The sequence below is a fragment of the Maylandia zebra genome, linkage group LG9 (assembly GCF_041146795.1).
Source record: "Maylandia zebra isolate NMK-2024a linkage group LG9, Mzebra_GT3a, whole genome shotgun sequence".
Taxonomy (NCBI): domain Eukaryota; kingdom Metazoa; phylum Chordata; class Actinopteri; order Cichliformes; family Cichlidae; genus Maylandia; species Maylandia zebra.
Window position 1 is genome coordinate 7525339 of NC_135175.1, and position 26386 is coordinate 7551724.

The window sequence follows — 26386 nt, forward strand, 5'->3', positions numbered from 1 at the left end:
ACGTGAAGCCATTTCCTAACACAGAGTTTGACCAGGTTGTATTAAAGTTTCAGAGTGAGTAGCTGTCACAAGGGGGCTGCAGGAGTCCATTGTTCCCAGACAATGCAGCCCACATCATATCCCAAGCCCGAGGACAAAAGAAGCTGCAGTTAAGCATTTTGGCTCACAGTGCAAATTAATGTGGGGACAAGAGGCCACAAACAGGGGGTGTTTCTATTGTTAGCATATTTCAGGAACTTTTTCACACACGTCCAGTGTTGCGTGTGACCATGTGTATGATGTCTCTGAGCTATATTAAAATGACATTAATTAATTAATATATTTATTTACGTATGTGTTTATTTGTTTTAGGAATAAAGCAGAATTAAATCAAATCACTTCTGGCCCTTCATTGGGCAACTTGTTGCTTTCTATCTTAATATGACCGATAGGGGGAGATATCACACCACTTTTATGGCTCTAGTAGGAAAGGTACAAAAACTCACCTGAACACTAGATTCTTATGGGTTTTGATTTTCTAGTTCCGTTTTTTTCAGCTTTTTTTTTAAATAGAAAAAACAAAACAAAAAAGTCCTACTATGATACTTGTCGATAAATGAAATACTTCACTCGTTATGATTAAACTGGCACACATAACCTTTGCCTTGGATGCACTTCTGTAAATTTCCCATCAATGTGTCCATAAACATATTTCCTCAGCGACCTGATTTTTAATTGTAATTGTGCCTCCTTGCTTACTACGGAAAGGCAAGTTTACAAGGCGTTTGCGGATGACGGACAACGAAAACAAGCCAATTAAAATGTAGACTGAATCTCTGGACACACCTCGATAAAGCACTGACCAATGAACGAGCGGATGGGGTTGCCTGGGTGGTGAAAGCTCCGCGCGGCACAGATCTCAGAGCAGCTCTGTGTTGTTGCACGCCCTCCCGCTAACGCTGTGTCTAAATATACAAACCGCTTCCAAGTCAGCCCCTTGACAGAGCACTTTACGATTCTTGGAGAGTGGCACCGTCTGCCGAGGCGTAACGTTTTGAAAGCTCAGCACACACCGCAGAGAGCGGGGATGAGTTAAGGGTCTACAAAGGAAAGAACAGACGGTTTTAAAAGTGGGAAACAAAACCAGTGAAAAGTTTTGCCCTCGAAAGAACCAGTGGAGTAGCTACACCGTGGCCATTCAACTCCGAACTCCGAGTGAGTAGAACCATCACGTTATTTATCCTCACAGCTGTCAGAACAATGAAAACAAACGAATATATTTGTATTTAAAATAAAAGCTGCCGTGAATATTGCAGTGGTTCCATGGGGGAAAAGCGTAAGGCTATAGGTAGCGAGACTAGCCGTGTAACAGTGTAATAGAGTTGCTTTGTATGCGCTAACCTAACAGCGAACTTCAGTTGTTACCAACCTACAAAATATAAAAGTAACCATCTGGGACTTGTGCCAAATTTTACACGGTAAAATTGATTAATTCGAAGGAAATGTTAACCTCGTCCCCTTCTGTCGATATCATATGCGCAGTGAAATGTGAAATTCATTCCTAATATCGCCTTTTTAGTAAATAAAATTTCACCTGACGGCTTTTCTTGGGTTTCCGCGGGGAAGTGAACGCAGCTGCGTTGCAGGGCCCACAACAATGTTTCGAAATGACAGTGATAAGTTGTTATTAGTGATAGCAACATGCACGGCTACACGTACAACCTAATGACACGACACAGGTAGTCCAGCCTGGTAAAATACACACAAACCAAGCATAAAGACAACCTTTCCACAAGCACACACACCTACAACGTAAAGCTCCTTCTCCCTCTATCCACGCCTTGTAGTGTGGACAGAGGGAATACAGAGCCCTTGTGCCCTGCGAAGTCAAGTATGGTGACACGGAGCTTGACACTGGCTGACATCGCCAAGCCTCTGACTGGGCTGCCACACCGGGAGACTCAGCACTTGGCCAGCTGCCACCGCCTCCCAGTTCAGCCACTGGTTTTGCATATTTTGAATGTGCATAATCATGATCGAGCAGGTGTATGTGTGTTTTGTCTCACACAATTCCTTCATAATCCTTATTGCTATGCCTTCATATAATTATAGCTCACACCCTTTGTGCATCTTTACTTAAGAGTGCCTGATAGTCCAGAAGTGAAAGTATCTTCCTATAATGGGATTCTTGAAGTGGCCAAAAGTCAAAGGGACCCAAGACACCAGTATAATTTGCCGAATTAAGCTGTTGTTTTCAATTCCTCTTATTCCTCTGAGTCCCTTGAAAGTTAAATTCTGCATAACCACTGACTCCAAATGTGGCTCTCATGTAAAAGAGGAAGTGCAGTGATGTTTGGAGGAAACAGTTCATTAAAAACAAAGCTGGACTTCACTGGCAAAAATCCCATTGAATTCAAGGGTTTTCCAAATTTAAATCAATGTCTAGGTGACTTAATTTCAAATAAACCTCTCACTGCTTGCTGGCAGGTAAAGTGCCTGAACTGTGTCCCATCACTCAGTAGTGACTTTGTTCGTATCCTTCTACCACATTTGTGGTGCTTTGGCTGAGAGTGAAAAGGAAAAAAAAAGACAGTAAGAGGATGACCTTCTTTTCCTCATGGTTCACTGCCACTGAGGGGACGTTCTGAAGAGCTGACATTCCTCTGTGTGGTTTAATCTACAGTTTTTTGGCCACCTATTGTGCGCTCACTAGGAATAACCCAACTTTTTTTTTTTCTTCAAATCTTGTCTAGAAAAGGGTAAGAGGCCTTTAGTCTGCATTCCAAATGGGCAGGAAAAGTCTCTCAGGAGACTTTGTAAGTATTTTAGTCAAGTTCATTACTCAAGCTTGTTTGTGAGGTCAGCAGTCGGGCATCATGACAGAGGGTTTCATTAAATCAGGTTTGTCATGGTTAGTGGGTTCAGGGACTCTTAGTGATGATTGAAGGGGTCAAGGTACAAATGTTTGCATCCTGGAAATTGACTGTGCAAATCCCTGCTGCCAGATGATTTTCTTTTGTTTTTTGTGCACATAGTTCTCTGGAGTGTGTATATGGGAGCAGCGGAGGTTAGGGTGGGGTCAAATGCTGTGACTCAGACGAGGCTCCGTGTAGGAGAGTTTGACCCGTGGTGGTTGCCTGAACAGGTGTCTCCGAGCTGCAGCTCTGCATAGCTCGCATTCTCAGGGTTTTGTTCCTGGCGTGGATGGTCACTGAGCTGGGGGAGGGAGATGTGGGAACTGAGAATGCTATGCATAGAAGGCTTAACTCCCAGAATTCACCCTGGCAACCTGCTGACAGAGACAAACGCTTCCTGTCCCTACACCAGCCTGGTCTATGTTGATGAGAAACCTATCAGCAGCTCAGTGCTGTGCCCACGGCCGGAGACAAAGCTGAGATTTGGTTCGGAACTGCTTGTCAGCAGGGAGGCTATTTTCTTGGGGCTTAAGGGTGGGTGGGATACAGTGGTTTAAGACTCTTAATCCAAGCATTAGTTTGGATTACTATCAGCTCTCAGAGTCATGGGAAATTGCCTTGTATGAAGACAGTTCATTGGAGTTTGCCTGACCACTCTATGTCTGTCATGTATCTATGACTCTCTTGGGTGTCCTGTGGGAGATGCTTCAGGAGAATGGGGTACTGGGCCTGTTGTTAATGCTGCAGGTTTTTAAGTATCCCGGAATCTTGTTCACAAGTGGGGGAAAGAGTGGACAGATGGATTGGTGAAGCATCTGCATCATCTATTCAGATTTTATGAGGAGAGAGCTGAGCCTAGAGGCAAAACTGTCAATTTGATTGGTCTGTTTAATTTCTGAGCTTTATCTTTGCCCATGAGCTAATGGTAGCAACTGAAAGACACTTATGCCTGCCTGGACACACACTTATAGACCTGTTATACCTGTTGTTAGGCTGTGTTGTTAGGCGCGTGTCGCCACATTTCTATAGCAGTTCTACCAGCACTGAGGGCGTGGTTACTTTCTGCAGTATTTTCATGAACACTAGGTGTCACTACTCAGACAAAACCTTCACATCAGCGCTGCTGTACAATGAGAATAAGTTAAAACTGGAAGCAGAAGTCTCATTTTTTTCAAACTATTGCAATATCGTCCTCTGTATAATCTGTGAATCCACAAGCTTCTGTACTCGTGGAGCAATAAAATGTTGGTAAAAGCAGCCGCAGAACCTACATCTGCTTACAAAAACTGAGAGGTGCACGACAGGCTAAAATGACACCAAAATCTAGCTCGCACCAGTGGATGCTGCATCACCCTTGTCGTACGGCGCCATTTGCGAAGGCAAGGCTGACAAGCTTCCCATCTGAGATAGAATCACAAGGTCAGCGTGTGAGGTGTTTCAGACATGGCCAAAGAGGAAAAAGACCCTTGGGCAGAGTCGGGATATACTTTGTCTCTCAGCTGGCTTGGAAACATCTCAGCATCCCCCGAGCAGAAGCCTGGTGTCACGGGAGAAGGAAGTCTGAGCAGCTGTGCTCATACACCAGTCTAAGCACAGCTGTAAGCATTTGACTTGGAAGAGAAACGCTGGGAAAATAAGTTTATTAAATAAGTGTTTCACAAATGTTTTCTTCTTAAACACCTCCAAGAATTGCTTATATTTAATATGAAAGGTAATAAATTAAGTCTAATTCAAGCAGTAGGCAGGTGTCTGCTAATTGTGAATGTTTGGAGTACAGTGTGCAGCTCCTCTGGCACTGAAGTGAAGCACAAGACTAAAAAATCCACAGAATCATGAGAAAGACATGGTGTTATTGTGGACTCTTTTAAAAGTCATTGTGTTTCAGCAGTACTTCCTCTTCATCAAGCGCTGTGTTCTCTTCGCTCAGGTCTTCGAGCACTGCCTTGTGGCAAACCTACTTTACAGCTGGCCATTTGCTAAACTTGGCATCATATGAAATATGAATACAAGTATGCTGTTTCACTAGCTTAATCCATTTATACAGTCTGAAGCCAGATTGATCAAAATATTTTTACACCTCGCATGTAGATTTGTCAAGGGTCTTATATAGCACATTGTCCATGATCGCACATGTTGCAACCCATGTTGTGAAATTGACAGCTGAGAAGTGATGAGATTGTTAAAGCTAGTTTCCCAGAACTAGATCAACAATTCTGACATCAGTGGAAGTGATCCTCTCTGACTCAGTCTGTTCTTACTTCATCACTGCTGTTGTTGTAATGATCCAAGCAGCATGCATACTGAGAACAGGCTATCCAATGACACATCAGTCTCTCCGTTCATTCATTCATTCATTCATTCATTCATTCATTCATTCATTCATTCATCTACCCACCCCAGCCATTCTTTCATTACACCATTCATCCATCCATCTATTTATCCATCAGTCCTACTGTCTGTCTATAGTGACCATCTTTCTGTAATCTCTGAGTTTGCAGTGGACTTGTGAGCCTTCTGCCGCTCTGCCAATCCCAGATGGATACATTAAACTGATGTGCTCGTCAGGGTCCCTGGCAGGGGTCATGGTTGATGAGCATTAGTGATGCTGTGTTCTCATGCCCCTGCCTGCCTTGCAGAGGTGTAGAGTTTCTCTCAGTACCACCTAAGCCTCTGCTGTGCTGCGGTGGAATGAGCCCACCTAGCAGATGCCAGCTATCAGACACCGACGGTCAACTGCATCACATTCCAGCCTGTGTACATGAAACGCTGCGCTCACTGTGCAGGCATGCAGCCCTCCTTACTCACTGCGGCCCATTTTTTGATGGAGAAAACAGAGAGACTGAATGAATGACAGCACTTAGTGAAAATAAGTTAGACCCTAAACCCTAAGGGAGAATGTCAAGCCATGTGCTACTGTGTAAAGGTCTAAACATGATTAGTAGGAAAGTGATATCTTGTTGTGGGATGCTGTTTTCTTCTCATTTAGGTCATAGGCAATTAAGACATGCACGTGTTCAGCTACATCTCTAACCTAATTTGATTTACATTTAAAGCCTTTGCGCTAACAGGAATATGTACAGTAAACTCTATATGCATGGTTTTCTTTTATAATTAGTTCAAAGACAATGTTGCACAGTCATGTAAAGACATGATGCATGTCTGTAAGAACTTGTGTGCAGTCAGTGAGGGCTAGAGGCAGAAGAGGGTACCCTTAACTGATGTCAGGCTTATTTGTCAAACAGTGTTTTATTGATGAGAGTTTTCCATGCGTGGCCCCTGCTTAGTGTTACTATGCCTGTTCCGCTTATGGCAGCGCCATGAATTATTCAGTGCGCTCGGGGCAAATAGAACTAAAACAGCCTAAACTGTGCGCTTGTTGGTGGTTTAGTTAAATAATGCAGTTTATGTAACTCTCTTTAAATGTGAACTTAATGACTTTTGTGGATCTGAATAGGAAGACTTTTGTTTTTGCTATTTGACCTGAAGGCTTCAAGTTTACTCCATCAGCATGACAAGATCTTCGTCAACTGTCAGTGACGTTCATCACTGCTGTATTAATGGCCATGATATTTAGAGTGTTTGGAGCCCTTAGTTACCAAACATTTGTCCTGTGACCCATGATTTCCTTGCTCGCCTTTACCTCTAACAGCAACTTGACAGTAACTTGAGCATTTGATTTAATTAATGTAAGGGTAATGTAACACCATTTATGATGCAACACGCACATAACACACTGATGTCAGCACAGTCTTCCTTGCTTGCTGCTGTGAGAGCATCAGATAAAACAGATAACACAAGCGAACATGACTTCTTTTCCTAAAACATTGCCTTCTTTTTTTTACATGGTGAAGGGTCCTGTAGAGCAAGGACACAAAATAAAGAGATTAAGTGAACTTAATGTTAATGTATTTCCTTTTTTCTGCTACCTTGGGCTTTCTGGCAAGGAATCTGAGTTCCACTACAACTGCTCTTGTTTTCTTAGCCGCTGATCATTTATATTAAACAGCACGAGGTGAGATGGGTTGCAAAGAAGTTTGCAGACTTGCAGCCGTTGTGGAAAGGCTAAAATAACAGTTTCAATTGCATGACCTGTATGTGCTTCACCAATTGACTTGAAGAAGGGAATGAGTTAGGGTATCCATTGATGTGGGCTGCTATTGGCCTGCTAGATCTAAAGCTATTCATTCTGTAGTGGATCGGTGCATTTAAGTAAAGCATGTTTCATTTACTGATGTCACTCAAGATGTCTTCACCTTCTTGACCTTGCTGCATTGTTATCATTGATGTGATGAGTGGCAGGGGACTTAGTACTTGGGTATGCTCTCTGTGACTGTGGGTGGCATCTTGCACAGACCTCCAGAATGGTGCTGATTAGGCTAAGAGGTTTTTTCTCTTCTTTTTCTCCTGTTGCCTGTTTTCTGTCAGTTGGCAGGGACCCTTTCCAGAAAGCAATGCTGTTTTTCACGGGTACATCCCCCCCTCTTTTGTGTGTGGGGTGTCTCAAGTAGTGGGAGCTGTAGTTCTCCACACTTGTTGCTGTTGTCTCCTGCCACCTACTTCTGGCTGCAGGGGTAGCAATCTCAACTACACGCCACTGCATGTAAATCTTTGGAGGTGTGTGTGTGTGTGTGTGTGTGTGTGTGTGTGTGTGTGTGTGTGTGTGTGTGTGTGTGTGTGTGTGTGTGTGTGTGTGTGTGTGTGTGTGTGTGTGAATGCATGTTTTTGTCTCTGAGCTGGAAAGCATGTTCTCAGGCTTCTGTGTGTGTTTGTGTGTGCCTGTATCGGACAGGCATTCATTCATTCATTCATTTTTAGCCCACGAGCCCCACTCTGTGTGTGTCTACTCCCTTGTTGCTCATTGAACACAATTAGGGCAATTCGACTGTGAATAAACCCTTCACAAGAGTCTAATAGGACTATTAACTATGCAATCTTCACTCTTTGATGACCCACATGATAAAGGCTATTCAGTCTAAATGATGGCAGACAAAGGGACAAAGGGATTATAAACTATTTAAACCAGCAGGGCAGTGTGCTACGCTCTGAGCTCTGTTAGTCTTTTTTGTGAGAGAAGGTTTGGTGAGACCTGGAGAGAAAATAACCCTAATTCTTTCTCAATATAAGGATTACACAAGTGAATAGTCAATAGGAAAACCTACATGTTATACGCACCACAGTAGGACTTGGAAAAACTAAATTATTTCGCACTGAGCTTATGTGACTACAGCTGTGACTGCTACAGTGTTTTAATGACTGTTCTGGGCTGTTATGAACTGTAGCTTCCTGCATGTACAGCATGTTTCTTGTGACATTGTATGCTTCTGTTGTTTTCTGCAGTGTTGTTTGGTAAATTTGACCCATGTCCCTTTGTCAAATGTCCCTTTGTTTTCTAATACTAATACATTGTTGTTTCATGCTGCTGTTATCTAAACAGGTTTTGCCACATTGAACCTAAACTGCCTTCACATTGCATACATGATTCAAACCAGCAGGAATGACTGCCTCAGCCTAACATTTCCACCAGCTGAAATGAGGTTGGTTTTTTGGGGGTTTTTTGGGAACCATCCTAAAATGTAAACAGCTGTAAGCACTCCCTGCCGCCTGTGACACAGAACCCTCATATCAAAGCACCGCTAACTTAGCTCACCACTAATTGCTGAGTAACCTTCGACTGTATTTTCTTTTTCTTTTTTGCTCTGGTGAAATCAAAGTATGATATTTATAGTTTGCTTTGGATTGTCAGTTGATAACAGCAGGCGTATGGTGTTCATGGAGCACCGTGTGTTGGTGCAGTTGACTCTCTCTGGCGGCACCATAATGCAGCTGTTAGTCTATTTAGATTTGAATAGAGTTTGAATAGATGTGCAGTGTGGGGATAGGGTTTGGGTCACATGCTTGCTTTATGATAATGAAACTTGTTCAGAGAGTTTTGATTGATATTATACTACATCACTTGAGATCTCCTTAACTTGTTTCTGTATTTCAGCTTTCTATTCAGAAGTGCTTGTATAGCAGCACAGTGGTATTAAGGTAGTGAGTAGATTTGTGACCTCCCAATCAGATTGCATGCTCTTTTGAAGTAGGCTAGGTTTCTTTAAGGAGGGATGCTTGGCATTGTTAGTATTAGTTTTCTATCTGAATGCATACAGAAAAGTTTGCCTCCATTTTGAAGGGTTTTTTTTTTCATGCTAGCAGTCAGCTAAAATTCCCCCCTCACATATTTTCTTATTAATTACAGTCTTTAATAATTCCCACCACCCAGTGACTGCCTAATGAAGTTTAGTGTCCTTTGTCAGAGGCAAGTGAAAAAATCTGCCAGTGGAACAAGTGAAAAATCTCTAGTTTTTCTATAGTTTCAAGATTCACTGTGCTTGATCCATTATTTGAGAACCTCTGCGACAACATGAAATACACATTAAAATAAAAGCATATAATTGGACATCGTACTGACCCAGGTACTGCTGGTTTTCCCTGCAAACCCAACCTTTAACAGTTGGTCATTATAATGGCTCTTTCTCTGTCCACTCAGTTTCCTCTCTTATTTCCGGGGTCGTTGGCACCAGACGGACACAAAGCAGCTCTTTATTTGTCTGTTTTCGAGTTGACTCTTCAGCTAATCTGACTGACCATCAGCAGCAGCTTCTGTCACAGGGAAAGACAGAGAAAAATCCTGAGAGACAGTGAAAGAGGGGTTGGGGTGGCATGAGGGGTGATGACTGGACCATTTGGCATCCAGTGAACAGAGGAGTATTGTGTGCCAGTGAGCCACTGTAGAACAGCTTGCTTCTTTCTTTCTTTCTTTCTTTTTTAATACAGGAGGACAGCGGTGTTAAATCTCCAAAACATCATAAGGGAATCTGCCAGGGATACATTTACCAACAATACACCTCAACCCAAGATTCTCAGAAGCAGTTGACAAGACAAGACTATGATATGCATATAAGAAAAGCTGCTTTAGTTCTCAGTTAGGTTTATGTGAAGTAGCTGTTAAAGGAGAACAAAAGAATTTACTGGAGATGTTTTGGTCACTTATTAATCTGTCGTCCCAAAGGTCAAGGCCAGTGTGGAGGAAAAGATTTTCCCTTAAACTTCATTTAGTAATGCAATTTTTTGGTGTTGACAAATAAATATGAAGCTGTAACTTGATCTCTATGAATAGACTGGACTATAGAGTTGGTATTTGATCAAGAATGAAAAAAATCGTCCTTCCTTTCTCTTGATGACCTCCAGATGCTGGCAGAGAAGGGAACTTTGTAAGTTAAGCTTCCAAAATGTTTAAACAGATGAAAGTTCGCGTTTTTAAACTGAGATACAAATCACCTAAAACTTTGTCTCTAAAATTGTTAAAAAGTGACAAAAATTGTCTTTATCTGATTAGTTAAACAGATGAACTGTTCATTTTAAGCGTATTTTGTTTAATCCAATTGACGTCCCTTTCTCTGACCTATAGGCAAAATCAGTAATGGCACTGCTATCAGTTAAAATCTTATTGATATCCATCTTAAGTATTAAAGAAATCTTTTCACAACAACCTAGACATGTGTCCTCCTTCATTAGTACCTTTAATGTATTTCAGTAGACACCCCATCACATGAGAAACCTGTGAGACAGATGCTGGAAAGGATTGTTTTAGTTTTACTGGTTTTGACTACACTTTCAGTGGTTTCAGCGAGGGCTAGGTTCTGACGCTAACAGCACTCGAATGTGTGAACGTTGTAACCACATCCAGCTGACTATGCTTCGACTTCAAAAGACCAAACTGCAGTGTGAAAAAATGCTATGACCTGTGATATTTCAGTATGTTGTTACTTACACCACTTTTGTTTATTTCCTTTCTTTATGTCCTTAACTGGAGAAGTTCATACAAGTTCCTAATGGTGCTGAAAACTGTATTAAGGGAACAGAAAGCAGTAGCTACTGATAGAGGAGAGGTGTGTAGACCATAGAGTCGATATAAAAAATGACAGGAACTACTATGACATCACCTCCTGGTTAAGAGACTCACAGCAGCTTAGTATTATCGCTGCTGGTTTTTTGGAACCAGATCTAGGGCTGGGCTATATCATACCGGTGTAATGTTTGGCAATGATAGGAAAATGAAATATTGCGATAGAACATGGGTAAAACGCACACGCACAGTGCCTTTGTTTACATACGCACATGGCGGCGATGCAGAATGAGGAGAGCGAAAGCGGATCGTTAAATGAAACGGATGAACCAGAATTGGTTTGTAAAAATGCTGCAACTTCAGTGGTGTGGAACTGGTTTAGCTTTCGTCCATCAGATACACAACAAAGCACTATTTTTGGTAGTGCATGCTAGCAGGGCGTCGTTATTACAGTGTTTTTTTGGAAAATACGGCGCACTTAAAATCGATCCTTTGATATTTCTGAAAATCGACAGTGCCCCTTATAATCCCGTGTGCCTTATGTATGAATTCTGATCGTGTTTACTGACCTCGAAACGATTTTATGTGGTACACGGCGCTGGAAAATCTGTCACATGTTTTAGTACAACTTTGCTAAGCTACGAACCCGCACAGCTTGATGGATTGTCAGAGCATTACGGCTATTGTAGGCAGGCGGCTCACGGAGTGATACATACTGTGCTTCAACATAATATTACTGTATTGTGTGTGTATAACCGCTTTTTAAGTTTTGTGGATATATACATGGTTATGCTGAGGATATGTCAGCCAATTTCCACAGGAAATGCCTTTTGGTTAAACTGTCAGCAAGGAATTTGCATTTGCACTGCAAATTTTTTATATAACTTTAATGCACATAAAAAAGCTGCTTGTTTAAGTGAAAATACATTGATGGGTTTTTTTTGCACCAATAAAGTTGAGGAGTTATAAAGTATTTTGTCTAGTGTCAATTATATCGTCAGTTATATCGTTATTGCAAATTTTCAAATGTATATCGTGATAAATATTTTTGGTCATATCGCCCTGCTCTAACCTGATCTTACCTTATTTGGACCAGATGGTAGAAGTTAGAGGTGGGAATCACCATACATCCCACAATACGATATTATCACAATACTTAACGCACGATACGATATTATTGCAATTTTTTAAAATATTTTGTGAAATTCAGATTCTGTACATAAAGGTAAACTTTATCAATATTCATTTTATCTAATATCAAAGTCTCACACTCAGTCTCTCATTTCAGTCAGTTTTATTGTTGACAAACTGAACGGTTTGTATTACAGTCTAGTCCAACTTAACTGAATGCAACCATCTGGTACAATTATAGCTATTCTGAACTATGCAATTTATGAAAACTATGCAGCCCATTCAGAAACTGAAGAATTTGAAAGTAAATTAAAACAAAATATAATTTTACATTAAATAAAAAAGTTTTAAACTTAATTAAAATAAAACATGTCTTAAATTAAAATAAGTAAACTGTCATGTTTATTGCTGCCAAAAAAAAAGTTAAACACATTTGGACAGTGAAGGAATGTCAGGATTCTTGCTCAGAAAAAGAATGCTCTGAAGTCAGAGCATGTTCCAGTCCATAAAAACTTTTTTTGTAACAAAATATCGATTTCTGCTGTCCCTGTATCGATACATTATTAGCAAACAAAATATCACGATACTACACAGTATCGATTTTTTCTCCCACCCCTAGTAGAAGTTATTATCAGTAAAGTGTACTAAAACAAACATTAGGACATCTATTGGTGCCAATTAGGACTAAGTAACATTCATCAGTAACAACATCACTACAAGTCATAATATTTATCAAATTATTACACTAATAAAGAGTCATTAGGCACTAACATCAAACACAGTTTTGAAAAGCAGTTCAGTGACTCCATTTAGTGTAGTTGAGGCCTAGTACACAGCGATTGGCTACAGCTGCCTGTAACCCATTATTGCATGTATCTTCGCTTGATACATGACACTCCAAAGTTTTACATCTAATCAGAATCTTAGTTAGAAAACTGCACGTTTTTCATTTTCCCAGACCTTAGATAGGGCTGAGTTTTCAAAGCTTCAACAGAGCTGCTGGCATTTAGACTGCAGAGCAACATCAGTAAACACTAAGCAGTGTCTAAGCAACTGTGAAAGTGCTTTTGAGTAACTGTGTGTATGCATCACCAAGTGTATTGTGCACACTTTGGTAAATTTGCTTGCATGTTAAAGGTCACTCATCAGTTTGCTCTTTTCTTGTCAATAACATCTGTGACAGCAGTGTGTACTCTGTGTAGTGCACTCTTGTTCTGCACAATAAAACGTGGGAAATTCCGGGTGCAGACACCAAGCAGGCCCTTTGCCACATCATTAAGCTTTTGACTTTCACCATTGATTCACACACATCCTCTTTCATCCCTAACAGTTCTTTTAAAGCTGGGGAAGCCTAATAACGCTTAGAAAATGCTTTAGTTCATCTATGTGATTTGAACAGACGGGAGTGTGAATGGGTGAAGTGAATGGCTCGTTGCGTAACGAGGTATTAGAACATCTAGCCTGGCCATCATCCACAGAACTAGGGATCATCACTGGTGGCACTCAGCAGTCCACCGCCTCTCTGAGGCTGTCAATGGATTTTTAGGTTTTCATTTTTAAAACAAAAGTTTCAGCTCGATACAGTGAGGTTCTGCCATGTTCACCACCCAGGCAACTTCTTTCAGCTTTGCATTTATAGTAAAGATAACGGCCAGGTACTCCTCCACTATTCCATTATCTGGACTTTTTCAGCCAAAGGAGGTTATTTCCAAGAAAAAACTTTATCTAGAAACATTCAACATGTGTCAGAGGTTTGCAGTGATAGCAAATCCCATTTGCACTTGGAGAAATATGTGGTTAGATGGTTTGAATATGTTGGATCCAAAGTAAAGTTTTAAGGTTGTTTTTTCTCTTTGGTGTGTGCCAGCTGATACCAGCTTTAGTTGGAAACTGATTTTATTTGTTTATTTAGCATTCTCAGGGGTCTTGAACTGGGTAGTTTTCCTTCTTACTTGTGCATGACTTCCCAGTAAAGCCCAAAATGTGGTTTCACTAATACAAGGTTTGTGTGTCGAATGAGGAAAAGCAGAAAAGCAGCATACACCAGCACAGCTCAACACAATTTTAGTTGCATTTTTGAACAGAATAACCGCTGGTACCTATCAGACATCTCTGAGGAAGTTCATAGAAAGAACTAATATGCAGGTACAAAATAAACTGGCAGTTGGGTGGTCAACAGGAAATGTTATACTTTGACCAAGCAATCAGAGGCCTAAAACTATAAACATCAGACATTAGGAATCTAATTAGGAAGCAACAGCAGGAATTATACAAAGCACAGTGGGTCTCATTCAGTCGATATGCACAAATCTGAGTTTAACCTGCAGTTCATTGTTATTTTCACACCTTAATTTGTTCATATTCAACAAACTGATTTAAAACTGCCTCAGACCATGTGCAACAAGAATCTTATCTTTCATTAAAACTGACTTTCAACCTTGTTTAATGTCCTCACGTACTATCACAGATGTCCAGAATATCCCAGAATATGGATGTTTTTTAGTAACTTTCTCTTATTTGGTTGACAGATCAGGTGTCCCTTGTAGGGCTGGGTATCGTCACTGATTTCTAGAATCGATTTGATTCTGATTCACAAGGTCCCGAATCAATTCGATCCACAATTCGATTCAATTCGATTTGTATCTGGGAAATTTTGCCTCAGACAGTCAGAAATGTTATAATTAAGATCAGTACATTTACACATTTTTGTATCTATAAAAAGGAAGCTGACACTTGCAAGACTTTATCAAAGGTGTGAGCATCACAGCAGAGGCCTTTGTGTCAAAGTAGCTGAAGATAAAACACAGAAAAAGATGATGGTGATTTTCCTGGCCTGGGATCTTATAAAAATATTCTGCAGTAGATCAAAAACGAAAGAAAACCATTAATCAACATATGAACATTACCGTTTCAATTTGTTCAGTAGCCCATTGAACAGCAGAAATTAGGTTTTCTTTTCGGAAGTAAGTAAAAGGAAAAAACAGCGGCCGACAGCGCTGTAAACAACAGCAGTCTTGTGCGTTGAAGTATTGTGTTCCTGCTCTCATTCACTGTTTTAGCTGTTTGGTGGTTGTTGACATTTTGTGAGGTTTCACCTGAGATTCTGGCATTTCGGGCAAAATAAATTTATATTAAAAAATCGATTCAGGATTTTAATGAATCGATATCACGTTATCCGAGCTAGAAACGATTTTAATCGATAAATCGATTATCAAAACCCACCCCTACTCCCTTGTCCACCTTGGACCTTCTTGTCCTCCTCAGACTCTGAGCCCGAGCTTTGCTTTTTATTTGGAAGCTTTGGAAAGCTGTTCCTTTTGTGGCTTCCTCCTAGGACACTATTGTCTAAATTTCTTCAGTTGGTCTTTCTCCTGCTGTCTTGCCTTAACAGGCTTCTCTCTTACAACATCACTGCCACTTTCTTTCCTTCACCTTGAGGTAAATCTGTTTGCTCATACAGTTAATTGGAGACACGAAAATGCTGATTGCACTATCCTGTTGGTTTAGAATTATGCTGATTCACTAATGCATTTGCATTTCATGAATCTGACAGTAAATTCGCATACGCACTTATTTTTTTATGCAAAATAACATCATTTCTATGCACATATTAGTGAATGAGGTCTATTGCACTGACAAAGACTGAGGAAAAACACACTTATTACACATAACAGTTAAAGGGCCAATCAGACACAAGTGAACTCAATCAAGACAGTATCAAGGACAGAAAAGGAATAAAGAAGGGAACTAAAAACACAAACGGGAAAACAAACCTTGGAAATAAAACAAGGATTAGCTAAGAGAGGGACCAATGATGTAACCAAATTACAGTTTTCCTTCTCATTGAGAAAACACTCATAAAACTAAGCAGGACAAGAACTAAGAATTAACACAAAGGAAGAAAAACTATGGATTAGAACAGAGACCATGTTTAATTACTAAGGCCAAGACGGGTTGAATTCCCTTCAGCAGGCAGGAGAAGTGTTTACATGTTCAGTTCTATTTAACCCTCTAACCTTGTAACTGAATCTGAAAGGTAGAAAGGACCTACACCTAATTACACAATCCTCTCTGAGTTCACAGTAAAACATGCTTACAGCATGTAGAAACCTTTTGTAAAGCTTTTTTTGAAGCTTGAGAACTTTTTTCTTTTATAATTGTAGACTAAGTAACCTGTATCCACACAGCTCCGATTTCACTAACAAAGCAACAGGACGATGGGAGCCAGGCTGCGATGGAAACTGATCCCATTTTGCTAGAGTGGAGGAGGAAGTGCTGGCTGTACGTCATTGTGTGTGTGGAATGTGGAGGAGTGTGGGGATGAGAGCACTTCAGAGAGTGGGATGAAAAGGGTTGGGAGACGGGAGAAATTAATGGAGATATGTGTGTTGGATTCTCTGTGTACCTGATTAGCTGCTGACAGGTGCTGCTTAGACACTTAGAATGGCTGTCGTAGACAAAAGGGATCATTATTGTCTCTCAGCTCAGACGGCTCAGCACCGTCTGATAGATGTGACAGGACACTGAAGGAAGCTGCAGCTGATTATTTCTGATTAATTCTCACAGGAACACTGAATATATGGTCTGAATATTTAGTTCAAGCACATCAGTGAGAGAGTCAAAGTCCCCCGAACATGATGTTAGAGTTTGGTCTCTGAAAGACTTGTGGTTTTAAATGAGGTGAGTCATGTTTAGAGTTGGGGCACCACTCTGATAATCAATTGAGGCATTGTTCTCCCTGCTTATACCTCCTCTTTCATTTGCAGTAACCAAAGCCAAAATCTGTTGCGTTGCCAGGAAAAATAGAGGTCATAAACACTGCTGTTTTTCATTTATCAGTCCAATATTTTCCCGTACTGCATAACATGAATGTCGAGGAATGTGCTAGCAGGCCTTCTGATCTACCACCCTGACTTCAGCTGATGCACTGCTGCACCGATCTGTTTCCCCTGTTCACTGCCTCAGGTGAATTCTCTCACTTTCCCAGCACTAGAAGCTAAATTCTATGTGAATACCCTGTTTGTCTATCTCCTTAATCCCAACAATGTCTTTGAGTCTAGCCCATAATTGCATGTAAGAACTCGCCCGGTTTTGGTTTTGTTCTCATTCAGTTCTGAAGTACCAGCAGCAAGACAGTCATTGCAAACAGAGGCTTATGTTGAAATACATGGCGGTCTGGGGTTTCCGTTCCGCAGATTAAAAGCTCTCGACAATATGAGGTGATACAAAAATTAGAGGTCATGGTTTCTAGAAATATATTTAATTTGGCATTGTTCGGCCATTGCCTAAAGCATGTTACTATTTCCCCCCTCCAAAAAAACGTTTCTGCTAAACCTGCACAGGCACATGTGTGAATTGATTCAACATCAACTGATACATCATGTCTGATCTTGAGTCTAATGAATCAAATGTTTTGTAGAGCCAAATAGTTATTGAGATTTTTTTCTCTCGTCCTAACTAACTGAAGCCTTTCGTTGAATTACTAAATAAATAAATTGGTACTCTCTTTCTGGCCAGACACGTGGCAGCAGTTCTGCTATCATTTTGTTTGTATTTGACAACATAAAAATGCAGAAAATGTACACTTTAGTTTTATGACTGCTAGTGAAAGTTGTTTTCTTTATAAATAACTCTCTCACTGAACTAACACAGCCAATCTCAACATGTGTGTGCTTCCTGCTCATATTGCCCTCATATTAAATCATTTTTTGCTTTTTAAAGAACTTATTTTAGCATTGTACTCAACAACAAACAAATCCTCCTAACAAAAAAAGTAACTTCAAGGGCCAAACTGCATTCACGCCAACATGCAGGCCACAAGCAGGGATGACGTGGGCTGCAAGTGACCCCTGGGTTGCGAGTTTGAGACCCCTGATCTACATTGTTGTGCCTACTACATTTATATCTCACATCACCTTATACATGAAATCTAAATTAATTTACAAAACCAGTGTTTTCCCACACATTGACTTAACTTTGATGGGCCTGCCCAAGTAAAGTGGCAAATCATGTTACTACGTGTTTTTTTTTTTTGTTTTTTTTTTTTTTTAATCCATCTGGAGGACCATTGCCATATGCGATGATACATTCTTGGATACTTTTATTTTTGCAGTTAGTCTCGTTTTATGACTAGAAACCGGCTTTCAGGCTATTTCAGGTCGTTATTCTGTCTGCACTTAGTATCATTCATCTGCAAAAAACATCTTGTTCCATTGTAAGAAGTACCTGAACTCCACCTTCATGGACCAAAGCTGGTCGCCCCAGGATGGTAGTGCTTCATCTGCTCTAAAGTAATGCCGTCGCCAGCTAAGCAAAAATGTAAATCTGTAGGAAACTCCCAACTATCACAGCCAAAATCTGTGATGGTCTCTATCAGCCTGAGACATCAGAGCAAAGATTTAGTGAGACAGTAAGCCTTGGCGCCCCCATGCACTCACCCCCCATGCACACATGCTGTATTAAACCGCAGGTTGACCTGTGTGTGTTGGTAATTTGGAAGGTGCTGATTGCTGACACTCCATTATGGCTGCTGTCACTCTGCCAGGGGATAGCTATGGTGATACTCCCATTCTCACAGCCAGTGTCTGTGTGAGACGCCGCCCTGCAGTAGAAAAAGCTGCATTTGCAGTCTCCAAGGTTAAGCTTCTGCTCGTGGATATTTTATGACACAGCATAAAGATGTAAGTAAAGGAACAACAGAATCACATGTACAATTTTAAACTATTTAGGAAAAAAAAGACAACAACCGTTGGAACCAAAAATGGACATATTTTCTTTGACCTCCAAAGAAAACCATGACAACAGCAGTAGGTGTATCATATTCTACAGCTGCATCATCTAGGGGTTAGGGGTTAGGGTTAGGGTTAGGCTATAGATCTGTGCCATCTGCTCATGTCTGATGCCTTGGTGATGATATCGTTTTGAAAACGTGATCTGCTGGAAGGATTGGACTCACGTGGTGGCACACACAGTAGCATTGTAGGTGAGTTTTTTTTTTTTTGTTTTTGTTTTTGCATTGTCTGTCTACAGTGCATTTTCATTTCCCACGTTATACTAAGAGCGAGTTGCTTGTTGCCCTGGTGGTACTACCCTGATCGTGGCAGCCTGGCTGACAGTTGTTTTGCTGCCCCCAGAGGAGCAGCTTTGGTGTAATACAGTATTTTCTGCCACCAAAGCTTCCCACACACCATCTCACCACCTTTGTCCATCTGCTCGATCAGACTTTCTCCATCTGGTATGAAATAAAGCAGAGTCAACCTCAGCAGGGTTACTGCTGTGTACGACATGTCATGTTTTCTGGTTCTGTATCCACCATTTAGGGACAACCAAACACAATCTTAGTGTACTGAACTTGTGGGCTATGTTGTCTCCAGGTTAACGACATCCATCAGTCTCCGAGGTACATTTTACTTGCATGCCTTTTTAGTCTAAACGAATTACAGTCCGGATCCAAAGTTTCCCATTTTTTGGAAAAATGGCAAATAATCATATTTAGCATGGTGGGAACTTAACAAGGTTCCAAGTAGAGCTTCAACATTCAACAAGAAGAAATGAGAGTGAGACAAAACATTTTTTTGAGCATGCAATTTATTGAAAACAACGCTTAAACTGAAGCAGGCTCTTTTACAGCTGATCAAAAGTTTAGGACCACACCTCAAAAAAACCCTGTAAACCCCCCAAAACAGAAATCAAAGTTCCAAACATGAACTCAGTAATGAGTAGCTGCACCGTTATTGTTGATCACTTTAAAAATTTGTTGCGGCATGCTTGACGCAAGCATTTCCATGAGGTGTGGGAACATTTCTGCAAGTGGTGAAGACGGCCGCACGTAGGGGATCTACTGTCTACCATGTTTCAAGTGGTCTTAAACTTTTGATTGGGACTGCAAGCGGGCATAAAAAGCTAGGATTTTCAGCAAATAAAATGATTTTAATCTTCTTAAAATGAACTGTGACTGGATGTCCACGTTTGGAAACTACATCTTGAAATATGACAGTTCATCGTGCATATTCAAAGGCTGAAGTGGTTAACACAGAAAAGGGTGGAACAGCTTGCTATTTTAAGATAATATTAGCAATATTTATATAATAACAGCAGAAACCCTTCCTATGGGTAGTTTTTTACCAGGATGCAAGAGTTTTTAAAAATTTTTATTCTGTATTTAATGGCGACATGAAGAAAATTCCAGCTGTGATTCAAATTTTGTTAAGTTATCAATGGCAATGTACGCTGACATGGGAAACACAAACAGAGCATGCAATATCACATTCACAGGGGGATGATGAAGATGAAAATAAGAACAATTGGGATTTATTATGGATGTTTTTTAAAGATGTAAACGTTATTAATCGCTGTATGTGTGACGATGTTCGTGCAAAGTTTCATTGAGATTGGTCTGCCCGTTAAGGGGGAGAAGATACTGACCAATAGGTGATAGTGATCTAATAACTGTATTGGATATTGATTTGACTCTGAGATGAAAAATTGCCTCAGATATCACTGTTAAGTCTTGTCACATGAGACACATCAGCAGCAGCACATTGGCTGCTAGCAAGAGAGCTAATGTAGCAAAGTGACAGCAGCATGGACGTATTTAATTCCAGCTACACCAACAGCTTTTTGTCTGTTTATTTGTTTTAGTGTAAACTCTCTCCCCCTCCTGCATTCACTCACTTTCACTCTCAGTATGCTTGTTGTAACGCTTGTTTGGAAGCTTTTACTGCACTTGCATGTTGTCGCCAACTCCATTAATGGTATTTCACTTCGCCTGCCTCTTGTCAACTCCGCTCCACACACAACGTGTGCATGTGCAGTAAAAAAGGAGCAAAAAGAATAACAGAGGAGAAAAGGGGACACCATAAATAACAGCCTGTGACCCTCACATTAATACCAATTCAGTAAGTTTACTAAATTTAAAGTTGAGGCTGGACGACCTCAAAGATTATGGAACGATTCTCAGTCTCTTCCTCACAGTGGGAATTGCAGTTTGGGATCAAGGCTTTGTATAAACACAATTAGCATTATTGTGAATTGATTTATTCTTGTATCATGAAAGTTCATCTACCAGATGTAGGATGTGTCCTAACAGTTTGTTATAAAGATTGGGTGTTTATGCACCGGGCTTGTGTTAAATTATGAACGTGAGGGGAAAGTGATTCAGTGTACAGCCGCACATCTAAATCCTTTCCTGTCTTATTGGTGATGATCCGGTTCTCTCAGCAGGCTAGTTTTCCCAGCTTGTCTCTCAACATGCATTGTCACGATGACTTGATAATGATGTTGTTAGACACACGTGCACACACGCGCACGCTTGACAGATGTTCTCACATTTCATTGTTCAATGTGGGAACAGTGTAGAGTTTCACCTGATGAGGCAAAGAAACATAGCAGAGCTTAGCTGATAAAGTCATGCTTCATTGCCTACAGTCTCCATATTGAGTTTTGCTGGTTTGTCGAATGCTTTCTGTGCTAGTTGTTACATAACTGTATGTATCACAGGACTTTTAAGGAAATATACTCTGTGGTTAACCAAGAACAATTTTATAGTTTTTGTATATATATGAAAGCTGAATTCCTGCCAGCTTTTATCTTGAAAGAAAAGTCAGGTTTTACCAGCTTTTCTCTTTTAAGATGGGGACTCTGTACAGCCTCCTATTTATTACTGAGCTTAGTGTAGGTCTCTGCTGCTTCATTTTAGGTCTGGGTCATCTGGAGGCCATGCTTCATTACTCTGAAAGGGATCATAGAGGGGGTGAGTGGACAAATGACTAACAGGAGGCAGAGGTGGAGGAAACTGCCTCCTGTTCCTCACGGTGATGGAGAAGAGTTTGGTGTGTTTTCTGACTTTTTAACCCCTGTTTTGCAAAGAAGCACTCTGGGTTTTAGTCAAAGCTGGTACATCCTACCTTTTCAAATGGATTCCCAGAAGCCGTTAACACTGAATGGATGAGGCATTAGTCGCACATCTTTGAAAGCTCGTGTTTCAAATTTGTGCAGTTTTTGAGCAAATCCAGTAATTTTGGGAACTCCAGCAGACATGTTTTTATTGACTGTGCAGTTTTAAATGGACCAGGCCATTGCTTTCAGCCACAACACTGATTACTTCTGATTAAAATTTCACTTTGTAGCTCCTGCCTTCACTGGACAGCTAACTTATTGCAAACAGTGTATCTTTATCTGCTCCGAGAAACAATCGCCACCAAATGGCAGGAGTGCTGACCTGACATCCTTTAGTTTGTTCCTTGAATAGCTTCTGTGTGACACGCAGAGAGAGTAGAATTGAGGATTTGGCAGCTTTGAGGTTGCTCGGTGGTTTGGACTTTCCTTGGCAGTTAGAAACTATGTTGGACGCACGTAGGATGACTGTCACCCCGGCTGATTTAAACCTGTGTTTGTGTCACGGAGGGGGCAAGACCATAGCCGAACTGTGGAGGCTTATTGGAGGAAGTGGCTCCAGTGGGTGGCATGGTAACCCCCCCCCCCGATAGGCAAAAAGTTGAGATAATAACAGCTTCTAGTTAAAACTGCTGTTGGTGTGTGGTTAAAACACATTTCTTCCTGTTTAAAGGAGTCTGTGAATAGTTTTTGTTTTGTGACTGTAAACCACTGATGTGGTTACATGGCTACACAACACATTCCTCTCGGATGTGTTTTGATTATTTTTTCTTGAATATCTTTGTTTACTTGCAGTGAAGCAGAGCTCTGGACACACAGCCGTGTGCTTTTCACTCTGGGGTCCAGTTTTTGACCGAGCTCTTGCTCCACCACCAGCTGGGTGGCATCTAGTAATGTTTGTTTTCCAACATAAGCAGCTTAGCCCTCAGATTATCAGTCGCTGCAAGTGATGTTTCGCAGCAAGGATTGCTTCAGCCATATACCTTCCGTTGTTATTCCCTTGGCGTGCCAGCTTCTATTCTTGCCTCCACCCTCATAGCACCTGTTATACTGTGAGAGGTGGACTTGGATCCTGCTCTGTTATCAGAGTAGATAAATAGTGACAACATAAAAAGATTAAAGACAGTTTTAGTAGTTTTTAAACATGTGGCAGGTGATCAACATTATGATGATAAATCACAAGATGAGATTAAGTGTTGTTTTTATTGTTGGTCAGTTTAGCGTATGCGTCCCAGTATGCTATAAAAGAATTAAATGCTTGCTCACAGTCTGCTAAGGATTTTCTCTTTGCATTGGGCCAGAATGTGCTATAATGCTGTGTCTTCAAGAGAATGACACCAGAGTCAGTAACCTGGAGTTATTGAACCAGCCCGAAATGGAAAATGATCCTGTTACAGTTGCATTTGAGTCTGCGAAGCTCAGGATATTTTTATATCAAGTCAAAAGGCAACATTTCCAAAAAGCCCACCTCTCTGGGGATTAATGAAATAAAAGCCCTATTTTTAGAGCGGACGTTCACTTACATGGCAGTTTTGTAATCTACGAGCAGGCAGATGTCTACCTGCTCAGACGGACTCTTAGTTTATGACTTCTAAGTGAATTATGGGAGTTAAGAGCTCATCACGCAAACCATCACTTAAGCGTTTATCTCTCCATCTCCTGAGCACGATGATGGTGATATTTGTTACTGCAGTAGCATGACCTTACCAGCTCTAGCTCTGACCTGCATCAGCTGCAGTTTTAATCCATGCAGCTGTCTACTAAGGTCTTGGATTTTACTCAAGCTGTACGTCCTCAAAAATTACCAGGTTTTCAGACTTCTGACCAATTTCTTCTGTTTTTTGTTTGAGTGGTGCAACTACAGAGACTGCACGCTGGAGTCTCTTTGCTTTTAAAATACAGTGAATGTCTTACATGTGGACATTGGTGTTGGGTGCCATGGATCAACAGTCAAATGTCTATTTATCTATACATCTCTGTATTTTTCTTGATTAATTTATTTATTTATTATTACAATTACAATATGTAAGATGCTACAAACACCATTACTAAAACAAACTCATAAATATAAAATCTATAAAATGGTTCATAGATCATTAACGCCATATTTGATACATACAGTTTTTTTGTGAGATTTTAGACTTCCACATCATCAGCGTGATTACACCTGGGGTTAACTTGAAATGCATGTCTGTGGACTGTGGGAGGAACCTGCAAGGACATACAAGCAACACACAGGAAGGTCTCGGCTGACCAGGAAGTTTGAAGCAGGAACCTTTTTGTCGCTAACGACAACGTTAGACACAATTTCTCCAATTATGTAAAGTGTTACATATAATATATACAGAAAAGTTTCCAATCCTCTGGTTTATGACAGAATTCCTATGAAACAGATGAAACACCCATCCAAGTAAGTGCAGCCTTACTGATGGACCTGTACGGCTGTAAATGTATCTGACTCATAGTTATCTTTGCTCTGAAGTTGTCTTGACATGGCTAGCTTTGTGCCTCGAATATTACCACAATGCTTGTTGATACTACAAGGGATTATTTATAGTGGCAGTGAGAGTTATTTTGGGCTAAAATGGGCCAAACAGCATTAGAGTGCAGCTAGGAGCGTGAGATACAGCTGGTGTCATTGGGATGAGTAAATGCTACACTTCTTTTTTTTTTTTATTTATCTACCTTTATTTAGGTGATATTCTTTTATATTCTCCTCATTGTTGCTCTTTCCTCTTGCTTTCTACATGTATTAATTATGCACGTGTTAATGGGCTCGCTTCCACTTTCCACTGCAGCTTTGGTAACTCATATGTTAAACACTCACAGTGGGTGGGCGTGTGTGTCAACATGCATGAAAAGTAGGCAGACCGTACTTTAACTTATCGGCCTGTCTGCAGGCCGCATTCCTGCTTTCTTATCGGCTTCATCCCATCCGTCTGTCAAACTCTCTCGTTCTCTCTCTTTCCTTTATTCTATCTGTATATCTCTCTCTCTCACCCCCTCCTCACCTACAGTGCACTCCAGGTAGAGCACTTCACTCCGGTAATATCTGGTGAGGATGTAGGCTACCCGGCAACACTGGCATTTGGAGGGACATAGAGATTAGAGAGGCTTATGGCTACCTGCTGTTCTCTCTCTGTCCCTCTCACTGTAGGTTTATTTTATTTGCTCATCTAATGAATGGAAATTGAAGTGTGTGTGTGTGTGTGTGTGTGTGTGTGTGTGTGTGTGTGTGTGTGTGTGTGTGTGTGTGTGTGTGTGTGTGTGTGTGTGTGTGAAGAAGAGTCATGCATTAGCATCTCCCTCACTATAAATAAACACAATTTCATTCAGGGACTTTGAGTCCTGTGGGGTTTAAGTGAAGTACTCAAGTCAATGATATTATGTGATTAAGCAAAGTGTGTTTTACTCCTCTTTTCTCTGCACCACCACTCCCACTATATCCACCCTCCGCCTTTTTGTTCTCCATCTGATGTCTAGGATCAATGTAATTGGTTAATGACTGGTTCAACACGGTGTGTGTGTGTGTGTGTGTGTGAGAGAGAAAGTGGAATGTGTCAGTGGCAACTGATAGTCACTTTGGCCTCCTCTCCTTGTTGATGGGTCAGAGACAGACAAAGAGCTGCTATGTCTGCATGGGAACCAGAGGGGAGTGACAGGAGGAGAACAAAGAGGTGGAGGAGGAGGTGTTAAGGACAAGCAAGTAGCTGACTGTACACTGGAGCATTTGAAACAAATGTACTGTATATTTGTATTTTTAATGAGTCATTGTTTATAGGCTTTATGACATGGCAATTACTCTTTCTTCTGTTAGGAGTATACAAAATATGTTGAACATTTGAATATCATCAGAAAAGAGATTTAAAAAATACAATTAGACTGCACAAGACTTGGACTATATCTTTCAGGTTTTATGGTAAAAATAATTTTTTCTCCTGCTAAAAACTTTATAAGCATTAAGTAACACACTGTTCCTTTCAGCAAGGTTTAATTTATGCAGCATCAATTAACATTAACGGCCGCTTCAAGGGGCTTGTGATGTAAATGTCCTACAATATTAGTGAGAAAACCCCAACAAGCAGACACTCTCCTATAAGCAAACACGGGGGGAGAAAGAACTCATTTTAAACAGGAAGTGAACATGTTCAGCGAGATAATTTGATGCTATGAGGTCTTTAAGATAGAGCTGTAATCAAAGGGTGACATGTATTCATCGTGGGCATATGTGACATAATCTGTGAAATAATGACATCTGATCTAGATAAGAACCTTCAGGAGCCTAAGATGTACCTGTGGGAAAGGTTTGGTTGTTCAACACCTGATGGTCTACGATGAGTTTGTGGACAAAGAAACACACTGTGTATTATAGCAGTGCTGTTGTATTATTATGGACAATTAATCTCCCATTTATTATCATTATCTGTTAGTTTCAACTTAGTAAGAAGGTTACGCAGGTAATAGATGTCCCCATTCAGTATACTTGGAGGAAAATGGCAAATGGTACGTTAATGCTCCTGAAAAAGCCTTATCAAGGATTTTTGGCCATGCATCTGCAAAGCTGTGTTTGAAAAAGAAT

At 40.7% G+C, this 26386-nt stretch overlaps 1 protein-coding gene across 7 annotated transcripts in view; it reads left to right on the forward strand.

The window, feature by feature from the left end:
- The first annotated feature begins 948 nt into the window (after positions 1–948).
- The window catches only part of mpp7a (MAGUK p55 scaffold protein 7a), a 63830-nt gene continuing 38392 nt past the window's right edge, over positions 949–26386 (forward strand). For 2 of the 7 annotated variants that reach the window (XM_076887937.1, XM_076887939.1), the window contains exon 1: positions 949–1194. The gene's annotated coding sequence lies outside the window, so the exon portion shown is untranslated. The remainder of the gene's footprint in view (positions 1195–26386) is intronic. The other 5 variants (XM_076887941.1, XM_076887938.1, XM_076887940.1 and 2 more) reach the window with 4 other exon arrangements.